The sequence below is a fragment of the Ornithodoros turicata genome, chromosome 1 (assembly GCF_037126465.1).
Source record: "Ornithodoros turicata isolate Travis chromosome 1, ASM3712646v1, whole genome shotgun sequence".
Lineage (NCBI taxonomy): Eukaryota > Metazoa > Arthropoda > Arachnida > Ixodida > Argasidae > Ornithodoros > Ornithodoros turicata.
The window spans coordinates 160,723,020-160,745,803 of record NC_088201.1 but is presented as its reverse complement, the minus strand read 5'-3'; the positions used below and the strand labels follow the sequence as shown (position 1 = coordinate 160,745,803).

General features: G+C 45.6%; 1 long non-coding RNA gene and 7 other non-coding genes across 10 annotated transcripts; all 8 read left to right on the top strand.

Moving 5' to 3' along the window:
* The first annotated feature begins 269 nt into the window (after positions 1–269).
* Trnat-agu (transfer RNA threonine (anticodon AGU)) lies at positions 270–343 on the top strand. The gene has a single exon. It is a non-coding gene; the product is annotated as a tRNA-Thr (tRNA).
* Positions 344–5,838: 5,495 nt separating this feature from the next.
* LOC135372075 (uncharacterized) lies at positions 5,839–7,886 on the top strand. Of its 3 annotated transcripts, none has more exons than XR_010415810.1 (4): positions 5,839–5,920; positions 6,125–6,232; positions 6,758–6,866; positions 7,727–7,885. It is a non-coding gene; the product is annotated as an uncharacterized LOC135372075 (long non-coding RNA). The 3 variants fall into 3 exon arrangements; XR_010415811.1 differs by lacking the exon at positions 5,839–5,920 and adding an exon at positions 5,942–6,037 and having other exon boundaries at positions 7,727–7,886; XR_010415809.1 differs by lacking the exon at positions 5,839–5,920 and having other exon boundaries at positions 6,058–6,232.
* A 4,419-nt stretch (positions 7,887–12,305) lies between these two features.
* On the top strand, positions 12,306–12,379 carry Trnas-aga (transfer RNA serine (anticodon AGA)). The gene has a single exon. It is a non-coding gene; the product is annotated as a tRNA-Ser (tRNA).
* Positions 12,380–13,999: 1,620 nt separating this feature from the next.
* On the top strand, positions 14,000–14,073 carry Trnat-agu (transfer RNA threonine (anticodon AGU)). The gene has a single exon. It is a non-coding gene; the product is annotated as a tRNA-Thr (tRNA).
* Positions 14,074–14,182: 109 nt separating this feature from the next.
* On the top strand, positions 14,183–14,256 carry Trnat-ugu (transfer RNA threonine (anticodon UGU)). Its single transcript has one exon. It is a non-coding gene; the product is annotated as a tRNA-Thr (tRNA).
* A 109-nt stretch (positions 14,257–14,365) lies between these two features.
* On the top strand, positions 14,366–14,439 carry Trnat-agu (transfer RNA threonine (anticodon AGU)). Its single transcript has one exon. It is a non-coding gene; the product is annotated as a tRNA-Thr (tRNA).
* Positions 14,440–14,731: 292 nt separating this feature from the next.
* On the top strand, positions 14,732–14,805 carry Trnat-agu (transfer RNA threonine (anticodon AGU)). Its single transcript has one exon. It is a non-coding gene; the product is annotated as a tRNA-Thr (tRNA).
* Positions 14,806–19,586: 4,781 nt separating this feature from the next.
* On the top strand, positions 19,587–19,660 carry Trnat-agu (transfer RNA threonine (anticodon AGU)). The gene has a single exon. It is a non-coding gene; the product is annotated as a tRNA-Thr (tRNA).
* The last annotated feature ends 3,124 nt before the right edge of the window (positions 19,661–22,784 follow it).

The following is a 22,784-nucleotide window of genomic DNA, read 5'->3' as shown; positions in this document are numbered from 1 at the left end:
TTATGTTGCAGTTTTGGTAGACTCTCTTGTTCACGCCGTGCCAGGGTCGTTAGCTCCGCCACATCGCATTGTATTTTGCCTTCCATGGCTCTCTGGCTTAGGTGGTTAAAGCGCCTGTCTAGTAAACAGGAGATCCAGGGTTCGACTCCCTCCGGTGCCTAACTACCGAATCATTGTCGTGTTTATGTTGCAGTGTTTCTAGACTCTCTTGTTCACGCCCTGCTAGGGATTGTTACCTCCGCGAAATCGCATTGTATTCTGCCTTCCACGGCGCCGTGGCTAACGTGGTTAAAGCGCCTGTCTAGTAAACAGGAGATCGAGGGTTCGACTCCCTCCGGTGCCTAACTGTCCCGTCATTGTCGTGTTTATGTTGCAGTTTTGGTAGACTCTCTTGTTCACGCCGTTCTAGGGATCGTTAGCTCCGCCACATCACATTGTAGTTTGCCTTCCATGGCGCCGTGGCTTAGGCGGTTAAAGGGCCTGTGTAGGAAACAGAAGATCGAGGGTTCAACTCCCACCGGCGCCTATCTGTCCCATCACTGTCGTGTTTGTGTTGCAGTTTCGGTAGACTCTCTTGTTCACGCACTGCTAGGGATCGTTAGCTCCGCGAAATCGCGTTGTATTTTGCCTTCCATGGCGCCGTGGCATAGGTGGGGGAGTTTCACTTCCGGCTTTCGAGCGATACGGACGTGAGCGATATGAGCTCCGGTGGAGCGGTTAACCCTAACACGGCTAAGCCTAGCCGGGATACCTCGAAAGATTCACGAGTGATTTCGTCGAACGAGATTTACAGACTTCTACTGCCCACACTTCCAAGCGGTAATGTTTCACTCAACACTGTTTTCCTTCATGCGGACCCAGCAGGGAGGTCTTATCACGTAGACGATTTTGCTGAAGAAGTGTTTAGCGTGATTGATAAAGCAGACGTGGCCCAGTTTGGAGCTTACCTTTACAATCATGTTTGGGCCCTCACGCTTCATACTAGACTGCCTAAGGAAAAACTGGTTGCGAAGGGGCATATCAACGTGAAAAGTAGAAAGTGTGTCGTCATTGACCCAAATCAAAAGGAGCTCTTGATGTCGGTGCATTGGCTTCCTTTGCACATTTCTGATCAGGCTCTAACCAGCGTGCTTAATCCCTTCGGAAAGGTGGAAAACATAGAAAGGGAGAGGTGGAGGTCAACTGCCTTCGCAGGAGCGGAGACTACAACAAGGAAGGTGAGGATAGTCCTACGCGACGTTGTTTCCGTGGACAGCATACCGCACATTATGAAAATCCTCGGCGGTCAAATGCTTATCGACATCCCAGGAAGACCGCCGATGTGTCTAAGATGCAAAAGAGTTGGTCATTTGAGGAAGATGTGCAGGACTCCATGGTGCAAATGCTGCAGATGCTTCGGCCATGAAGCGGATGATTGCGTCAGCACGTATGCTTCGAAGACGAGAACTGCCGTGCAAGATACAACGGTGGTGGATTTGATGGATGTCGAAGAGAGCACGCAGGCGGGTGATACCGGTGATCTAGGTCGCAGCGGTGGAACTATGTCGGATGAACCTAGGGGACCACCTCTCAGGGACCAGTCTATGAGGGCAGACGCCTACACATCGAATGAGGAGAGTAAGATTGAACCCAAGGGAAATGAAGGATGTACGGAAGTCCATCAGAAGGATGGGCTAAGTGATCCCAGGGAACACATGGTAGTCAACTAGACGTCCAGACCTGTTCTAGCCCTAGACTTTAGGGATAGTGCCCAAACTAGACGTTGACTAGACGTCTAAAAGTCTTACCATTATTTAGACGTCTAAAATTAGTGATTTACTAGACATCTTGTAGACATTTAGTAATTGACGTCTAATTGTAGACGTCTTGTAGCTGGCCTTGTATGTACCACATATTAGAAATCATCAAGATTTTTGTTTTATTAGCTTTTTAAGAGGTGTGAACACATTCACACATCAAATACAGTCACTATATTATAAGAGGTGGTTCTAAGCTTAGCTTTCAGGCTTACAAAACTGAAGTTCAATTGTTACAAAACATATGCAGGAAACTGAATTACTTGATGGCAGAGTTAACATAATTGTGGTGTTCAAGTTGTCCGTGAACCGGCCCTGGTGAGTGAGTCTGTTCGCCTTCTGATCCCGAGATCGCTGGATCGAACCCGGCCAAAAACAGCAGCAACTTAGTGCCAGGATACAGGTTGCTTAGACATGCCATCTTCCACAAGGGACATTAAATACGGTGTGTTGTGTGGTGAGCTTTCATTGCACATTTAAGGACACTCAGGTGGGCAATCCACAGACCGACTGCTGTGGCGTCGCTCATGATCTCAGTTGTCTCGCAATGTAAACCCCAATTGTTATTAAGTCTTCCATGCTGGTATTTGTCCACATGAGTCGTCACAAGAAATCTAAAAAATGTAGCCAAATGCAGAAAGAGAACTGGAATTAGGAGGGCCATCCAAAAATAAGTTTCCCGATATTTGTTATTTAAAGGAAACACCACTAGGACAACCTGAATGGTGTAGTAGTTCGGTGTGACATCCCGGCACTGCAGATGTTGGTTAATGGAGTGCCGTTCACCTAATGTGTCAGGCATTCAAGCATGGATGTAATATTTCCGAGTACGTCTGACTATCCTAGTACGGAAGAGTTATCCTACTTTTCGTTAAAGAATAAAAGAGTGAAAGAGTACTTTAGAGAATATCCACTGACAGTTAACACATGTTTATACAAAACACTTTAGAGGCATTGAAATTGTGTGTCCTCTATACAGGGTCGTGAAAATCTGCACAATGAACAGTACAGTGGGAGATCAGCTATAACACCACGAAACGACGTTTCTTTTCTGAAATTCCGAGAATTGTTAACGGAGACTGGCGGGTCACTGGTACTGCACTCTGATACTAATGAGAACAAATTTCCTTCAGTATGGTCAACGAAAGTTATGCGAGATGGGGGCCACATTTGCTCGGTAACATTTGTAAAGAGCAACGAATGAATGCAGCTTGCATTTTCCTTCAATGGTATCAAGACGGTCAAGATGAATTTCTTGGAACAATTTTTATTAATGAAACCTGGATGCATTATGCAAGTGCTGAGACAAAATACCATAGGAAGTCATGGTGGGTGCCCGGTGAAAGCATTCTGAAGGAGGTCAAACTCGCGTTTTCGTCTGGAAAGGCTATGCCGACAATGTTTTAGGACTATCGTTGTGTGCAACTTGTAGATTATCTCACATGCACAATGACAGTAAATGCAGATGTACTGCGAGATCCTGGGTAAGCTTCAAACTACAATGAAACAAAAACGCACAGGACTTGGAAGGGTGTAGTACAACCACGTCAACGCTGTCTGCACTCGTCTTGAAAGACTCGGGATATGTTCCAGAAATTCATCTGGAAATTTGCCAAAGAGAGAAAAAGTACACAAGCGAGCTGGTACAACGTTGAAATAGGAAGCATCACCTTGAGCATGAGGAGAATGAAGTATACAGGAGACACACAAACGTGAGTTTCCTTTTCGTGGGCTTCCTGTATACTTCGTTCTCCTCGTGCTCAAGGTGATGATTCCTACTTCAATGAAAATTTGCCCAATCTGCTGTTCCATCTTCCTCTCAAAGCACCCCTCGGCAGTCACCAATTCGCAAGTGATCATGAAACACAAATTGATCAGGTGAAATGCAAAGTGAATGCCTCACAGTTTCAAAAATGTACAGCTAAATAAGGTGACTGTGTTAGGGTGTAACGTTGAGCTCTAATCTGTACATAATTTTTTTCAATGTTGTGCTATAGGTTTATTATTTTGATCACAGCAGAGGAACTTTTGTTGGATGATCCTCATACATGAAGGAAATTCCTTATTCTCTTACTTTCCATCACACGTGTGTGGAGCAGCAAGTACAATCTGTTTGCAAATGATCATACTGAGGTAATAAAACTGGACTCTGCAACAACCTTCAGAAACTATTAAAGGAATGGACCACATTAACTTTGTCCAATTATATTATGACCAAATGGATAGTATGTAGTCTTTCATGCTATGTGAGTTGTATGCCCATATATTGTAACAAAAGATCAGTCAGATGAAGGCAGTCTGACTGAGGTACGTAGATAATTTAAATAATGTCCATACATATGATGATCCGAGTGTTTTTGGCTCACTGACATGCATATACACTGACAGCATCCACAACTAGAAGACATTACCAGAATCTAAGTGCTGTGAAGTAATATTTTATTTTACTGAATATATATCTTTTTTTCTTAACGAAAGCCTGCATTTGTTCGGAGCAATGTTTCTTGAACTATCGTTCCTGATGGCGTTACCGTTGCTGGTAAATGTAAATTTTGTACGTTAGTAACTCCCCTGCACCAACACCTTATTGGTGTTGGTGCAGGGGTTGGTGCAGTGTAGCACCAACTGCTACACCAACTTAAAGAAATCAGCAACTAAATTATTGAATCACTGAAACGTCAATAAAAAAGACGACGACTCTTACGTATCGTGCAGCGTAGCACTATAAACCATAGCTCCACAAACACAGAAGCACTTTGCACGTAGGCAGCAGATAGCAGATGTTTGTTTACTGCATATAACATCTTCCCACAAGCTACACAGCTGCAGCAGTAAAATGGAATCTGACGCGACTCAGGGATTTCAGGACCCTTCAAAAAATCTTGAAACTGCCCATGGTATCTTTTTGAAACCGCTGAACAGGCAATGCGCTACATATTAGGCACACCTGTAGCTCAGTAGCAAAGGCACTCATAAAATGTTTGCAAAAAGAACAGCGATTTTCAACACACACATCACAAAATACGACGCTCGTCGCTGCAACAACGATGGCGATTGCATAATGATGATGATGTTGGTGTCACTTCCGCTGGATTGGCATATGTGTTATTTAACATTTAACCTCCACCACCCAATTAAAATGAACGGCCACGGAAATTAAAGATATTACAAAAAATAAGTACTCAATAAGCACGAGCTAAAGCAATGACAATGACGTCTGCCCGTCTACCCAATCACCATCCATCATCCATCCATCCAACCAGTTCGAACCAGTTCAGTTTCAACGGTTGAAACTTCAAACTTTCCAGACGCGCAACGGGTAGCAGTTGGGGTCTTCGCGGCTGCATGCTGCATTCCACTGGTTGTTATACGAAAATCTTTCGAAGTTCTAATCTCCCGCGCGTTTTGTCTTGCAATTTTTGAGCATAGCGAGAACGTACGCCGTACTGTCCAGTGATAAAAGCTGTTAAGCGCAGCGCCAGAGTACTGTGGTGGACAACGTTTCTTTGTTCTCTGGCTTTCAAGTTTAAGGGGTGAGTTCACTCTTCATTAAAGTATGTGCCTGTTTCAGTGCACCAAATCGCATGTAGTAGAGATGCGTGGCATAATATCGGAATATCGTTTCCTTTATTTCGGCTTCGTATCACCGATTGAAGCATATTGGAAGTGTGGGTTGACCTGACTGCACTTGCATTCAAAGTAGTGATTAACATTGTATGTTCGGCAGTACAAAGTTTCATTAAGTGCCTTGGTTCGTCTTGGTGCTAAAATAAATACGGTATCACTAATTAACCATCGAGATTAACGAGTTTTCGATGACTGTTGAAGTCTTGAGTAAACGAAAGTCGACAGTTACGGTTTGCAGGGCGGACATGCCGGAACATAAATGCTGGTTAGTTCATTGTCATGTCAGCCCGACTTCGGTTGTTGCATTTTTCGCTGATAGTGAAACTACACACTGAAAATTTTGCGCAAGTACTTTTGTTTGCATATCATGGTTTCATAGCAACTGGGTTTTTCTTTTTATAGGTGCTTGTACTGTCTTGCATCGGTGGATATGAAAATAGTGGTAACCTACCCTACGAAACAGCTATTTGCACATAAGCTTAACAGTTCCCTGTGAGGTGAGGGGAAGCAGTTGTCACTGACGTGTGACTGTGTTGTCCTCCAATCTTCCTGGTGTTCGATGTACCCCCTAATCTTACTCTGGAGGGAGCCTCTTTAAATTTTTTGTCAACAAAGTATTGCAAGTATAGTTGGTGGAAGACTCTAACTGCTTTCCATTTACATGGTTGTCTTGTGGTTAACGAAATCAAACTTTTTTTCAGATGCTGTGAAAGTCAGCAGGGAAGTGCGATGTAGAAGAAATGACTGCCAGAAGCTTGCTAAGGAACCGCACAACCTGTGTGGGCAGCAGACAAAATATTCATCAAACGGTACAAAACTAGTATTTTTGTGCTTGGTCGTTTTGAGACATCCTTGGTATTGTATTGAGGACAGCGTGACTATGTCATTCCGTCTTACTTCACCCAAACAGCTACCGGGTAGTAGTGCAAGATTTGAGTTCCTAAAAGGTTTATTCACTGAAGTCACCTCAGCGCCATACTATAGGTCCCTCAATGTTTAGTCCTTGCATTTGTTCGCTGCATTATGCTTTTTAGGTGACTATTAACACAAAAAATATGGAAATTGCTCAGAGATTCTACAAATCACAGAGCAACAAGTTTTAAACACCAGATATACGGTGAGTATAATATGGGTAACAGCTTGACTGAAATCTACAATAAGGCCGATGGCAGCAAATCTGCCTGCTAGCGACAGTGGCAGTCTCCTGCGGATGATGTCATGTGAATAAACTTGTATGCTACTTGTACGTACTTATAATATTTGACGTAGTGATACAGCTCTTGCTTTGTATTGTCTTTTATAATATACACAGTGTTTATTTTTATCCTGTACAGAAGTTTTGCACCAAAGTTATGAGAGCAGCACAGATGTTTTTTTAGCGTAATGGAGTGATGGAAGTGCTGCGCCAATCATGGAGTGCTTAGCAGTCGCCTGCTCGACCAGGTAAGGTCGTGTGTCACGAGAAAACGCCTGTCACATTGACGTACTTTCACAGCGACAGCTGTTACATCCTCATTTCACTGAGATCCTGGCAGCGTCCGCTAGAGCCCTGCGCAGATAAGATTTTTAGCATCCGCGTACACGTTATCTGCTCCGCACCGTTGCATACACAACCGTTTAGATCCGCAAGTTTCGAAGGACGCGTAAACACAGCCAGAAGAATGTTGGTATAATTTCGGATGCCTCCATGCTCTCATGGAAGGACTCATGGCGACAAGCAAAGGTAAACCTTTCAACAAACGCGATATGGAGAGACTTCTGGAACGCTTCCTCACCGGTGCTCGTGTGGACGCCAAAATGCCTTCTCTCCCGTCTTGGCCGTGCATGGTTAAAGGTGAACCTGGGCATGCGCTCGCTGTCGGTGCGCAATACAAATAAATTGCTAGTAGAAAAATTACATCGACAGAAAAATTACATCGGATGCGGTATATCCGCATCCGACCTCGAGCCATCCGATCCGCACACCGCAGAAAGTGATAAATTCTCATCCGAATCCGCAAGTATCTTACTGATATTCGCTTCCATCCGCGGATGGTGCAGGGTTCTAGCGTCCACATCAGCTAGTGATGCGCAAACACATTTTCAGCTGTTGCTGCAATTTGTGTTGTGTAGCTGTAACAGTTCTGTGATTTTTGTACGTGCAGCTTCTTTTCTTTGTGTCTCTCAGATCAATGTTGATACAGCTTTTGCTCTTATGTGGCCAGACAAGCATCCCGTAAAAGAGTGTGCATAGCCACTAAACAAACTAGTTAGAACTAGCAGGCTACATAATGCTTTCTGACATGTTTTGTTCTATTTTCTAGCCACAGTGAGTCATTGGAGGCAGTGCTGCAGCACCAACAATCACTCGTTGGAAGAAAGGAATGAGGTGGCCATCAACACCCTGCTGCCAGTTCAACACTCCTCAGTCAAAACACAAGACGCCTGCTTGGCGGCAAAGTCAATCCAATTTTAGACAAGAGTTTTGTACCGTAGACTTTGTGTGTGGTTTACTGTGAATAAATGTTTATGCTGAGATCCGTGTTGCTATCAATTATATCACATTTCTGCATGAATGCATGCCAGGACGGTAGCAGGACTAGTCATGGTCTAAAGTAGGTCTAAAGGTGGCTAAAGTAAGGTACAGGAAATGTATAACCCTAGACCTGTCGCCTGAATGGAGGGATAAAATTGGTCTAGCTGTAGACTTCATGTCTAATACATGGTTAAGTGTCTGACCCTGTTCCAGACATCCAGGTCAAAAGAATGTCTAAATCACGGCTAGGTACATAGACATCGGATGTCTAGGGCTAGATGGCTAGGTGGCGTAACGTTAGACGTGTTATTTGACGTCTAGTGGACGGATACTAGACATTTGGTCTAATTGCCTAGACATTCTATAGACATTCCTTATCTCTTTTTTTAGACGTCATTTAGACGTTTACTAGCCCACCATGAGCTCCCTGGGATGAAGGCGGAAATGATGACCGATGCAGCAGTCATAATGTAGCACCACAATCAGAGGATGCGACAGAAGGAAAAGAAGTAGACTCCATGGAAGTTTTCAAGACCGGCACAGAAGTATGGGAACAGTCCAAAGGAAAGGATAAAGAAGAGGACTCCAATAGCGAAACTATGTCGGTAGAGGCGGTGAGCATCGCCAGCAGTGCGGAAACATCAGAAAACAACACAAATGAGTGGAAATGGAAGGATAGTGTGTCAAGCCTAAAAAAGTCAAGATTTTCTCCGGCTCCACTCATTACTCCAGAGGAGAAAAGACGACTCTTAAAAGGGCAGAAGAAGTAAGTGCTACAAGTTCTTTGAAGTTTTTAGAACCATGACAAGAAGGAAGAAGATAAAAGTTGCAACGATAAACGCAAGCAGTCTTTTACGAAAAGAAAGGAAGACTTGGTTATTGAGTGTCGCACTGAAGGAAAGGTTTGATGTCCTGTGTATACAAGAAACGAAAATTTCAACGCAGGAACAGGAATTTGAGTTGGTGGAAGCCTTCAGACGTTGGTTTCTCGTGTTTCATGCTTCAGGGGCCAGCGGCAGTGCGGGAGTAGCTGTGATGATAAAGAAAAGTAGCAAGTTAACGGTAATAGACTCTGACTTGGAGCAAAACGGTCGGGCGGCGAGTGTGGACTGTCTATGGAAAGGTCGAATTATCAGGGTTATAAGCGTGTATGCTCCAAACGGATGCGCTGAGCGGAAGATTTTCTTTGAAACCAGCGTAAGGCACTTCACTAAAACAGAAGGTACATTGATAGTGGCCGGAGACTTCAATTGTGTAGTTTGCAGACAGGACTGTTCGTATAAGAGTGAAAAGCAGAACAGCAGTGTATACGAATTAAAAAGGTTGCTGCAAAATAACGACCTTCAGGACGTTGCAGTCGGATAAGATGCTAACACGATAAGATTTACCCACTGGCAAGGGGAGTCACACGCACGCCTGGACCGAATTTACATCTCCGGAGACATCAAGTCTTATGCAAGCGAATACAAAGTTCTGCCGCTAGCCTTCTCGGATCATGCCTGCGTAAGCGTACTGTAAGCGTATTCGGGCAGAGGGAAACCTAGCCGGAAACGGATTTTGCCGTGGAAACTAAACGACAGCATCCTTGAGGACGAAAATTTCGTCGAAGAGATTAAGAACATGATCTTGAAGATAAAAGAAACGGGTGTCACTGCTCCAGTATGGGAGACCTTCAAGTATGAAGTTCGTCTCAAAGCTATCGAACACTGCGAGAGGAGGGCCCTGCGGGAGAAGCAGGAAATGAAAGCGCTGACGGAAAGCTTGATAACCATTTTGAAAGAAGAGGAGGAGAGCCCAGGTCGCTTCTCTTCAGATATAAAAGAAATCAAGAAGAAGATGCTTGAAAGGATGCGCGAAACGTTTGCAGGTGCACAGATATGAAGCCGTTTAGAAGCTTTAGAAAGGGACGAGGCCCCGACCAAAGTTTTTCTGTTAAGAGAAAGAGAGCGAGCGGTGAAAAACGGGATAACTAAAATAAGTTTCAAGGGAGCGGTTGCAGAAGATACGGATGTGGTAGAAGCGATATTACAAGACACTATAAGGAGCTGTTTAACCTGAAAGACGACGCAACCAGTCCCAACGATATTATATTGAAGAACATGCCAAAACTTTCAGACGAAGAGAAGGAAAGTGGTACAGGCAAAATCACACAGAGTGAAATCCAATGGGTAATCCGTAAGCTACCAAGTAACAAGGCGCCTGGACCGGACGGGCTAACATCTGCCTTCTACAAGAAGTTTCAGGAAGAGCTATGCCCAGTCTTAGAAGAAGTGTTCGAAGACATCAAAACTCGACGCCCATGAGGAACAGCCACACGATACTAATACCAAAAAGAGCTAAGCAGGAGGGAGTCCCAGCACCATCTGATCTACGTCCTATCAGTTTACTATGCACGAACTACAAAATCCTGGCGAAGGTGTTGGCCCGACGGTTGGATAACCTGCTGTGGAGAGTGATTGGAAAACACCAAGCGTACGGCATTAAGAAAAGATCAATATCCGCAAACCTTCATCTGATGCGCACTGTAGTAGAGACGTCCAAAATAACGGGCTCTAGTCTTGCCGTCTTCCAGGCTGACCTAAGCAAGGCATTTGATCGCGTACGTCACAAGTTCCTGTTCGAGGTGTTGCGATGTGTAAATGTAACCGAGGATTTTCTCCAGTGGGTACAGATTTGCTACACTCACATCTCCGGACAGCTCATCATCAACGGTGTTTTAGGTCCCAGAATTGCCATCTCCAACTCAGTGCGACAGGGATGCCCTATGTCGCCTACGCTTTTCTCGTTGTACGTGGAACCTCTTTGTCGGGCGATACTACAGTGCCAGCAAATCGAGGGTTTAACTCTAGCAAAAGAAGAAGTCAAGGTGCTGGCATACGCAGACGACATAGCGGTCATATGTAAATCAGAAATGCAAGTGAAGGTGGCCCTCTCCATAATCCAGAACTTTTGTGATTCCTCCGGAGCCAAAATCAATCCAAAAAAGTCGAAAGGCATCTGGCTAGGAGACTGGGAACGGAAGCCGGAAATTTTTATGGATATTCCATGTTCGGAAGAAGTTGGGAAGCACTTGGGCGTCAATCTGGATTGGGAAATAGCGGAAGAAGTAAAATGGCGTCCGAAGCTGAATGCTCTTCAGGGTAAATTGGAACAGTACCGAGGAAGACACCTTTCGCTGTTTCACCGCAGCTTTGTGTGCAATACTGTACTCTATCCAGCGATGCTATACTCCGCTCAAGCTATCCCAGTCGACGCGGCTACAATGCAGCGCTTTCACAGAACCTGTGCAACGCTTCTATGGGGTTCAAAGTTTGAAAGGATGCGCCGGTCAAATATTTTCTTGCCCCTCCAGGCGGGTGGTCTGAACGTTGTTAACTTAGAGGTCAAGATCATGGTACAGCGTTTCATCTTCTTTAGGGACGAATCGAAGCCGGAACTTCGCGCTGCGGTGCAGTGCTTGGGAACGCAGAATTTGTTGCAATGGATTGTAAGCACTGCCACGGTATACCAGAGAGAACGCTCTCAAATTCTATAAGGAAATCAGGCACAGCATTGAGTTCTTCCTTGAGAAGTTCTCTTGGGAATACCTGGTAAAGGTGAAAAGGAGGACACTCTACTGGGATACGGTGACAAGTCTCTTCCCACCACCGCTGTATAGGCTAAACTATACGACCTTTCCGGGGCAGGACGTGTTGAACCGATTAAAGAAATTGCCGATAGCCTCAGGTACGAAAGACTTCTTCGTACGCTTTCATATCGAAGTTCTCCCAGTTAAACAATGGCTAAAGGGTAAAGGTTTCTTTGTACCCTGCGATGCGAGGTGCCACGTCTGCGGTGAAACGGAATCCCTACGGCATGTGTTCTATGATTGCCGAGTCGCCTTGCTCTTCTGGAGTGACCTGCGAGCAACTCTGCGGATTAGAGAGGAGTTGTCTTACGAGAGCCTCAAGTTCCTTACTTTCTCGGAAGCAAAACATGCCGAAGTGGTGTCAGTTGTGGCAGCAGCCGGTCTGCACGCGATTTGGAAGTCGAGAACAGGACGCGTTGAATGCGACGTCAGAGTGGAATCGCCAGTGATATATCTGAAGCAGAAGCTCCTGTGGACTCTTTCTTTACGTGGCGAAAACAGATTGCGCGATGAAGAAAGGTGGGAGCAGTTGGCTTCCGTCATAAACACTCTGCATCCAACAACCTTTGGCCGAATTGGGAAGCTCGTTTCAGGATCCTCGTCGAAAGAGTTGAAGACTAAGAAATGAACTCTGCATGCAACTATGCAAGCGACTGAACGTGCACAGTTTTTAAATGGTGGTGATGCACAAGTTGTGTATTTCGATTGATTTTATGCAATAAATTATCAGTAAAAAAAAGGCGCCGTGGCTTAGGTGGTTAAAGGGCCTGTGTAGAAAACAGGAGATCGAGGGTTCGACTCCCTCCGGTGCCTAACTGTCCCATCATTGTCCTGTTTGTGTTGTAGTTTCGGTAGACTCTCTTGTTCACGCCCTGCTAGGGATCGTTAGCTCCGCGAAATCGCGTTGTATTTTGCCTTCCATGGCGCCCTGGCTTCGGTGGTTAAGGCGCCTGTCTAGTAAACAGGAGATCGAGGGTTCGACTCCCTCCGGTGCCTAACTGTCCCATCGTTGTCGTGTTTATGTTTCAGTTTTGGTAGACACTCTTGTTCAAGCCCTGCTAGGGATCGTTAGCTCCGCGACATCCCATTGTACTTTCCCTTCCATGGCGCCGTGCCTTAGGTGGTTAAGGCGCCTCTCCAGTAAACAGGAGGTCCAGCGTTCGACTCCCTCCGGTGCCTAACTGTCCCATCATTGTCGCATTTATGTTACAGTTTTGGTAGACTCTCTTGTTCACTCCCTGCTAGGGGTCGTTAGCTCCGTGACGTCGCATTGTATTTTTGCTTCCATGGCGCCGTTCCTTAGCTGGTAAAACGCTTTACTGGGACACGATATCCAGTACCTTTGCTCCTCCACTACATCGCCAATTAAGCGGGAAGATGGTAGGGATGGATACATTGAAGCGAATTCGCCAGCTGCCAGTAGCTACGGGGACAAAGGACTTCTTTGTTCGTTTGCATTGTGAAGTCCTCCCAGTGAGAAAGTGGATGATGGGGAAAGGCTTCTTTGTGCCGAACAATGGGAAATGCGATGTCTGTGGCCACGACGAAACACTAAGGCATGTTTTCTCCGATTGCAGAACGGCGCTGCTCTTCTGGATTGACCTCTGTGTGTCGCTGGAGATTACGGCGGACTTCACGTACGAAAACCTCAAGTTTCTTATGTTCACCAATGACCCAAGCGCCGAACTTCTCAGTGTGATCGCAGTGACAGGACTACACGCGTTGTGGAAGGCACGCACAGCACGAGTCGAGTGCGACGTAAGAGCGGCGCCACCGGTTACGTACCTGAAAGAGAAGTTACTGTGCACGACATCGCTAGTTGGGCACAACAAGCTAAAGGATGAGCATCGCTGGATCAGGCTCGCCAACATCGTCAGAAACCTCAAACCAGAGACATTTGGAAATGTGTGCAAGCTACTGATGATAAACAGAGCGTCTCGAGAGTGATTGGAAAATTCTATAGCGCGCAACACGTAATATGTGTAGTGATGTAACTTTGATGCATACAATATGTGTAGCACATCTTAGGGAATGAGGGCCCTCACCCACTAACTGGTGTACCCAATGATATCACAGTGCTGATCGTAGGCTTTGGCATTTTGGAGTGAAGCACCCTACCCCGCCACATTGTGGAGTGTTGCGATGAACTTATGTGGAAAAGCAGGGCCAAAGTAGGCCTGTTTTCTTTATCTTTTTTATCGAACTGTTACGAGAAACTATATGTTTTCGAACATTTGTTGCCAATAAAAAAAAAGACGTTGCTTAGCTGGTTAGAACGCCTGGTTAATAAACAGGAGATCGAGTGTTCGACTCCCTCCGGTGCCCAACTGTCCCATCATTGTCGTGTTCATGTTACAGTTTGGTAGACTCTCTTGTTCGCTCCCTGCTAGGGATCGTTAGCTCCGCGACATCTCATTGTATTTTGCCTTCCATGGCGCCGTGGCTTAGGTGGCTAAAGCGCCTGTCTAGTAAACAGGAGATCCAGGGTTCGACTCCCTCCGGTGCCTAACCGTCCCATCATTGTCGTGTGTGCGTTACAGTCTTGGGGGACTCTCTTGTTCACGCCCTGCTAGGGATCGTTAGCTCCGCGACCTCACATTGTACTTTGCCATCCATGGCGCCGTGGCTAAGGTGGTTAAAGCTCCTGTCTTGTAAACAGGAGATCGAGGGTTCGACTCCCTCCGGTGCCTAGCTGTTCCGTCATTGTCGTGTTTATGTTGCAGTTTCGGTAGACACTCTTGTTCAAGCCCTGCTAGGGATCGTTAGCTCCGCGACATCGCATTGTATTTTGCCTTCCCCGGCGCCGTGGCTAAGGTGGTTAAAGCGCCTGTCTAGTAAACAGGAGATCGAGGGTTCGACTCCCTCCGGTGCCTAACTGTCCCGTCATTGTCGTGTTTATGTTGCAGTTTTGGTAGACTCTCTTGTTCACGCCGTTCTAGGGATCGTTAGCTCCGCCACATCACATTGTAGTTTGCCTTCCATGGCGCCGTGGCTTAGGCGGTTAAAGGGCCTGTGTAGAAAACAGGAGATCGAGGTTTTGACTCCCACCGGCGCCTATCTGTCCCATCTTTGTCGTGTTTGTGTTGCAGTTTCGGTAGACTCTCTTGTTCACGCCCTGCTAGGGATCGTTAGCTCCGCGAAATCGCGTTGTATTTTGCCTTCCATGGCGCCGTGGCTTAGGTGGTTAAAGCGCCTGTCTAGTAAACAGGAGATCGAGGGTTCGACTCCCTCCGGTGCCTAACTGTCCCATCGTTGTCGTGTTTATGTTTCAGTTTTCGTAGACACTCTTGTTCGCGCACTGCTAGGGATCATTAGCTCCGCAACATCTCATTGTATTTTGCCTTCCATGGCGCCGTTCCTTAGGTGGTTAAAGCGCCTGTCTAGTAAACAGGAGATCCAGGGTTCGAACCTCTCCGGTGCCTAACTGTCCCATTATTGTCGTGTTTATGTTGCAGTTTTGGTAGACTCTCTTGTTCACGCCATGCTAGGGATCGTTAACTCCGTGACGTCGCATTGTAGTTTGCCTTCCATGGCGCCGTGGCTTAGGGATTCTGCTTCCGACCGCGATAGCGTACGAACGCAGGTAACGTGAGCTCCTCGTGGGCGGACGCTACGGCTAGGCCTAGCCGGGTTGACCGTGAACAATTGACGTCGAACGGTCGCACGGATTATCGTCTTATTATGCCAACTGTGCCCTCCGGAAAGATGTCGTACAACACCCTCTTCCTTCACGCGCACCCCCGAGGAAGGCCTTAAAACGTGCATCATTTTGGGGAAGCACTTGAGGACAAGGTCAACAAGGACGACGTGGCAAACTTCGGAGCCTACCAGTACAACCTCGTGTGGACTATCAGCTTCCATGATAGTGCGGCGAAAGAAAAATTGTTGGCGCTCAGAGAAGCGCAAGTGAAAGGAAAGTTGTGCAAAATCATCGACCTTAATGTGAAAGTGGTGACCGTGAAAATAAACTGGATACCGAGAAATATACCTGACGAATCAGTGATACGTGCGTTTTCTGCCTATGGGAAAGTGAAGGAAGTGAAACGACAGAAGTGGAAGACTTCATGTTTCGAAGGTGTTGAAACTACCACACGAGAGGTAACTTTGCTGTTGAAAGAAACGGTTTCTGTTGATGACATGCCCCATCTGATCTTCATTACGGGATGCCAAGTACTGTTGGACATACAAGGGCGTGCCCCACTTTGTTTGAGATGTAAACAGGCTGGCCATATCAGAAAATCGTGCAATACACCATGGTGCAAGATATGCCGAAGATTTGGACATCTGGAAGAAGAATGCGTGTCTACATACGCGTCGCGGGCTAAGCAGCCTGATGAGCCAGCGAGGGAACTTTACACTGACGACATAGACAGCGATACGGCGATGGAAGTCATTGCAGAGGAAAGCAAAGAAAGAAAAGAGCCCGTTCTAAATGTCAACGTATCGAATGAGATGGAAGAAGACAGCGTAAGGCAAGAGCGGGACAACTGTGCCAAAGAAAGTGAACAGACTACAGAAAAAAGACCTGGTGGAAACGATCGAGCTGACGAGGTGTCTGCCACAAAATGGAAGGAAAAGCGGACGTGCACTCCCACATCCAAAAGACTGAAACATAATAGCCCCACGACTTTAATGAGCTTGACTCCTCAAGAAATCGGAGCGTCGCACCTCGATGACGCCCCCTTTGCTACTATTTAACACCACGGCAACGAATCACACGACTGGAAGCCCACTGCGTGCAGTAAAGAAGCTGGGAATGAAAACTTTCACTTAGACGCGTCAAATACACCAAACCATGACTGTAACATCAATCACAGTGGCCACCTTAAACGTCAGAGGCATAAATTCTCGGAAAAAACAATATCACTTGAAACGATATCTTGAAAGCCATCCGATAATTGATGTTATTGCCGTACAGGAAACAAAGATAAGTACAGAAGAGGCCACTGCTGATCTAATAAACAAGCTGTTTGCCCAGCGGTATGATGTCGTCGTGAGCCATCCCAAGCAGCAAAATGTACTGCAAGCCGGGTGCAATAGGGGTGGACGGGTAGGTGGAAGGCCTTGAACAGACTCGTGAAACTAAGGAACATCTATAAGACACATACCGTCCACCCCTATTGCACTCGACTTTCAGTACATTGTGCTGCTTGGGATGCAGTGGGCCACTCAGCAGGAACTTTACTGTGTTTGAAGCAGAGATGCGATATGACACCGTTGCAGCATGTGGTCGACAAACAAGGAAGTGTAGCGAGGCTTGATGTGCTCATCGATAACGAATTGTGGCGTTTTATCAGTGTGTATGCTCCCAGCAAGGCGCAGGAAAGAATGGCGTTGTTCGATTCTCTGGAAGACAATGCAACAGGAGCCGATAACATATTGTTACTTAGGGACTTCAACTGTACGTTGAGAGATAAAGACAGGATCAACGCAAAGCAGTCCCCTAACAGGAGTAAAGATGCATTAGTAGCATTGACAACGAACCGTGGCATGACAGATGCATTCGATTATGCACGAATAGGTACACAAACCTTTACGCACTTTCAAGGAAATGCGCATGACAGATTGGACCGAGTGTATGTCACTGCTTCAAGCAAAAGGAAAGTTCATCAGTACAACGTTCATCCCGTATACTTCAGTGACCATTGTATGGTGGAAGTTACCCTAGGACAAGATAAAGTTATTAAAGCAAAAACGAATGGATGGGCCCCGTGGAAGTTAAATGTGACGCTGTTAGAGGACGAGAAATTTCTGGAGGATGTGAAGAAGGAGATAAGGAGGTTATCTTCAAGCAAGGACAGTAGGGTTACACTGTGGGAAGAATTTAAACAAAGAGTACGGTACCTCGCTGTAGAAAGGAGCAGCGTGTTGGCGTACGCCGAAAGATGGCGTGAAGAGGACTTGAAGAAAAAATTGACAGTGTAGTGAGGTTGGAGTATGAAAATCCGGGAGCGTTCTACAAGGAAATGGAAGATATCAAATACGAGCTTGAACTAATCAACCATTCAAAGTACGAAGGTGCAAAGGTTAGATCCAGATCTCAGCAATACCTGGCGGATGAGGTGCCTAGCAAAAGACAATTTCGTCATGAAGTAGAGCATGGAAAAGAAAAGCAATACAGGAGATCATACATGACAAAATAGTTAGGGATGAATCAGAGATCCGAAAGTGCTTCGAAGTATATTACAAAGACCTCATAGGGAAAGAGGGGAAACCGGTAATGAGGGCTGCAAATGAAATAAACTTCGGCTTGCCACGACTGTCCAAAGAAGAACAGGAAATACTGGATCGCACATTACAACTTGAGGAAATAAGAGAAGCCATTTCGTCCCTTGACCGAAACAAGACGCCAGGACCAGACGGTCTAGGGGCTGAATTCTACCAGGTGTTCGCCGACGCCATTGCAACGCTGCTGTTACAAGTCTACGAAGAGTCAGAACGACAGGGATTGCTTCCCCGGTCCTTCAGACACTCGCATACGGTGCTTATACCTAAGCAAATCCCTGAAGAGTCTACACCTCGGGTGACTGACTTCAGACCAATCGCATTGTGCAATGTCGATTATAAACTCTATGGGAAAGTATTGGTAGGTAGACTGCAGAAAGTTATAGTGAGTCTTGTCGGAGAGCATCGGACATGTGCCGTGAAAGGTAGAAGCATTCAGAGGAATATCCATGTGCTGCGGACTGTGCTGGATGTGTGCGCGAGAGAAGGAGATCAGGCAGCTGTGATGCAAGCTGACATGTCGAAGGCTTTCGACAGGGTGAGCCATGAATTTCTCTTTTTCGTCCTTCTTGACATGAACTTTGGCAAGTCATTTACACATCGCATTCGACTCTGTTATACAGAAGTGGCTACAAAGCTCGTTATAAATAACCAGTGTACAGGTGAAATCCCTCTACGCTCGTCTGTGCGACAAGGATGTCCATTGTCACCCCTGTTGTTTGACTTATATGTGGAACCGCTGTGCCGAAATGTCATCAGTAACATGAATATTAGAGAGTTCCACCTAGGAAACAGTGAAGTGAAAGTTTTGGCGTACGCTGACGACTTAACCTTCGTAGTCGCTGACAAAGAAAGTGTTAACCGTGTGATAGATGAAATAGAAGATTTTTGCGAACTGTCGGGTGCTAGCCTCAACAAAAAGAAGTCAATTGGAATTTGGGCAGGACGATGGGGGACAACGCCATCTGTGTATCAAGGTATGAAGTGGCAGTGCAAACCAAGCGTATACTTAGGCGTACCGCTGCAAGCGTCTGGGAACACCAGCAGGATTTGGACTGAACTGTATGGCAAAGTACGGGCTCAAGCAAACATCTGGAAGGTGAGGGACCTGTCGATTTTCCAGCGAGCCAGTGTGTGCAACGTGTTCTTGGTGGCAAAAATCGTTTACTGGCTACAAGTGCTGCAGTGTTCAAGGACTAAAATGCAGCTCTTTCATCGTGTGTACATGTCTTCCTGTATTGTACAGAAGCGCAGTTCATGTGGGATGACTTGAGCACCGCAATTGGAAAGCGACTGCAGCTAAACCCGCACACCATGCGGTATCTGCCATTGCCAGAGAAGAAAGGACCGCCATATGACACCTTGTGCGTTGTAGCAATGTTCTGCTTGTGGAAGTGCATAATCGCTTGTAGAAACGAAGAACCTGTGCAGCCACCCATGGTATATCTCGCAGATGAATTGACACAAATGAAATTGTATGCAGAGTGTAGAGGTCATGTGCCTGACTGGCTCCATGATTTCTGGTGTGGTGTCATTCCAAGAAGGAGTGCCCTCTTTTAGATGCTACCTTTTAATGCCTTCATAATTTTGTGATAATAAAATGGTTAAAAAAAGCGCCGTGGCTTCGGTGGCTAAAGCGCCTGTCTTGTAAACAGGAGATCCAGGGTTCGACTCCCTCCGGTGCATAACCGTCCCATCATTGCCGTGTGTACGTTACAGTCTTGGTGAACTCTCTTGTCCACGCCCTGCTAGGGATCGTTAACTCCGCGACATCGCATTGTACTTTGCCTTCCATGGCGCCGTGGCTAAGGTGGTTAAAGCTTCTGTCTAGTAAACAGGAGATCGAGGGTTCGACTCCCTCCGGTGCCTAACTGTTCCACCATTGTCGTGTTTATGTTGCAGTTTTGGTAGTCTCTCTTGTTCACACCCTGCTAGGGGTCGTTAGCTCCGTGACGTCGCACTGGATGTTGCCTTTCATGTCGCCGTGGCTTAGCTGGTTAAAACGCCTGGTTAGTAAACAGGAGATCGAGTGTTCGACTCCCTCCGGTGCCTAACTTGTCCCATCATTGTCGTATTTATGTTACAGTTTTGGTAGACTCTCTTGTTCGCGCCCTTCTAGGGATCGTTAGCTCCGCGACATCGCATTGTATTTTGCCTTCCACGGCACCGTGGCTAAGGTTGTTAAAGCGCCTGTCTAGTAAACAGGAGATCGAGGGTTAGACTCCCTCCGGTGCCTAACTGTCCCATCATTGTCGTGTTTATGTCGTGTATTTTCATGATATTGCCATGAACCGATTTTATGGCACTACCGCTGCTTCAAACGGTGTCATACAGTGTTTTATGACTGCCGACGGTCATTATGACATCCCATGACTATTTTCATGATATGTGCCATGAATCATTTTAATGGGACTACTGGTGTTTCAAACAGTGTCATCTAGTGTGTTATGACTACCAATAGTCATGACATTTTGCGACTATTTTCATGACATATGCTATGAATCAATTTTATGGGACTACCGCTGTTTCACACAGTGGCATGCACTGTTTTACGACATTTCGTGACTGTTTTCATGATGTGTGCCATGAATCAACTTTATGGGACTACCGCTGTTTCAAACAGTGTCATACAGTGTTTTATGACCGCCAACGGTTATTATGCCCTTCCATCACTATTTTCAGGATATGTTCCATGAATCATGTTTAGGCGACTACTGGTGTTTCAAACAGTGTCATGTAATGTTTTATGACTACAGATGGTCATTTTGACATTTTGTGACTATTTTCATGATATGTTCCATGAATTGTTTTTATGGGACTTCGGATGTTTCAAACAGTGCAATGTAGTGTTTTATGACTACCGATGTTCAATATGACTACTCGTGTCTATTTTCGGGATATGCGCCATGAATCGATTTTAAGGGACTACCTCTGCTTCATGCTACTGTCATACAGTGTTTTATGATTGCCGACGGTCATTATGACATTCTATGACTATTTTCATGATATGTGCCATAAATCAATCTTACGGGACTACCGCTGCTTCAAACAGTGTCATGCATTGTTTTATGACTACCGACAGTCATTATGACATTTCCAGACTATTTTCATGGTATATGCCATGAATCAATTTTATGGGACTACCGCTGTTTCATAAAGTGGCATGCAGTGTTTTACGACATTGCGTGACTATTTTCAGATGTGTGCCATTAATCAATTTTATGGGACTGCCGCTGTTTCAAGCAGTGTCATACAGTGTTTTATGACTACTGGCGCTCATTATGACGTTCAATGACTGTTTTAGTGATATGTGCCATGAATCGATTTTGTGAGACTACCGCTGCTTCACACAGGGTCATCCAGTGGTTTGTGACGGCCGACGGTCATTATGATATTTCATTACTATTTTCATGACACGGGTCATGACTCGAAATTTATGCAGATACCGCTGCTTCACGCAGTGTCATGCAGTTTTATGAATACCTATGGTCACTAAGGTATTCATAGTCATAAAACACTGTATAACACGATGTGAAGCAGCTGAGGTACATCGAGTCGGTCATGGTAGATATCATGTAAATATCATGAAGGGTTATAATGAGCGTCACCAATCATAAAACACTATAGGACACCGTGTGAAGCCGCTGTAGTCCCAGAACATGTTGGTTCCGTAAAAATTGGAATATGCAGCCGGTGTGGAGTCCTCAGAGATATTTGTGTGATAGGCTAGAGTTTGTTCAGAACAATGCCAGAGGTTCATTTTTAATATACGTGATCGCACAGCAAGTATGTCCGAGATTAAGAGGTGTTACAAAATTCCGTTATTGGCAGTGAGACGTAAAATAGCTGGGCTTGTTCTTATACATAAATTATATCATTCTGGTTCTTATGTTACCCCTGCTCATTTTTCCTCACGTCGTGTAGAACATCCTTACAAGCTAGAATCAAAACTAAGTTACATACACACATAAGTACTCCACACTGCGGCTGGGTATTAGCGATTAGAACGACTTGCCAGCAGATGTTGTCGCACTGCCAGGTCTTTGTAGCTTTCAGATAGCCTGCGAGAAAATGTTCTTTCGATCGTAACAGTCAAACTTGTCTAAAAATTTCTATTTTGTGTAGCTTTTCTCCCCTTATGTAACGCTTTTGCGTAGAGGGTTTTTAAGGAAATGAAATGAAGCGAAATAATGTCGGTTCATGCCACCTATAATGGAAATTATCATGTAATGTCCTAATGGCCGTCTGTAGTCTCTAAAACACTTGTGACACTGTATGAAGCAACGATAGTTGAATGAAGCCGAGTTATGACTCATATCTAGAAAATAGTCATGGAATGTATTAAAGACCATTAGTACAGAAAACACTATGGCGTTGTTTCAATTGCCACTGCGGACTAAATCTCGTGTCTTCAGAATCCCACCAAAGTTATGTTGCTGAAATATACTTCTCTCACTTTACATTCCTGCAAAATATATTTGCTCTACGTGACGCGAAATCCAGAGAAAAGCAATTTGTATCTTTGAGAACTGTGACATCATGTTAGGCTCCGATGGGGCACCCGGCTGTCATCTGGCAACGTTGTTGCCCTTGGCGTGTTCCGTGGGGCTCGCTTTTTGCGCTCCGTAAGCGGAGCCGCACATGACATATTCTGCTACCTTCGAGAAAACACAAGGAGGGGGAAGACATCTCTCCTATTTTCGCCTTTTTCAGTCAGCGTCAGAGTGCCCTCTCTAGAACATGTCATCATCGCAATTTGCGGGCTTTTAGTTACGTCACCCGCTCCCGACGTCCTCGAAACTCGAGCAGGATCAGCATACCTTCAAAAATTGACAGAAATGCACACTGTTCGGAAATAGGATTGAAATTTCCCGTATAAAGTCCTTGTGTCACCTTCTTTTCGTGGACTAAATAAAATAAACGATGTTTTTCGAATCCGGAGTGGCACTTTAAAGCAGCGCTAGTCCCATAAAATTGATTCATGGCACGTATC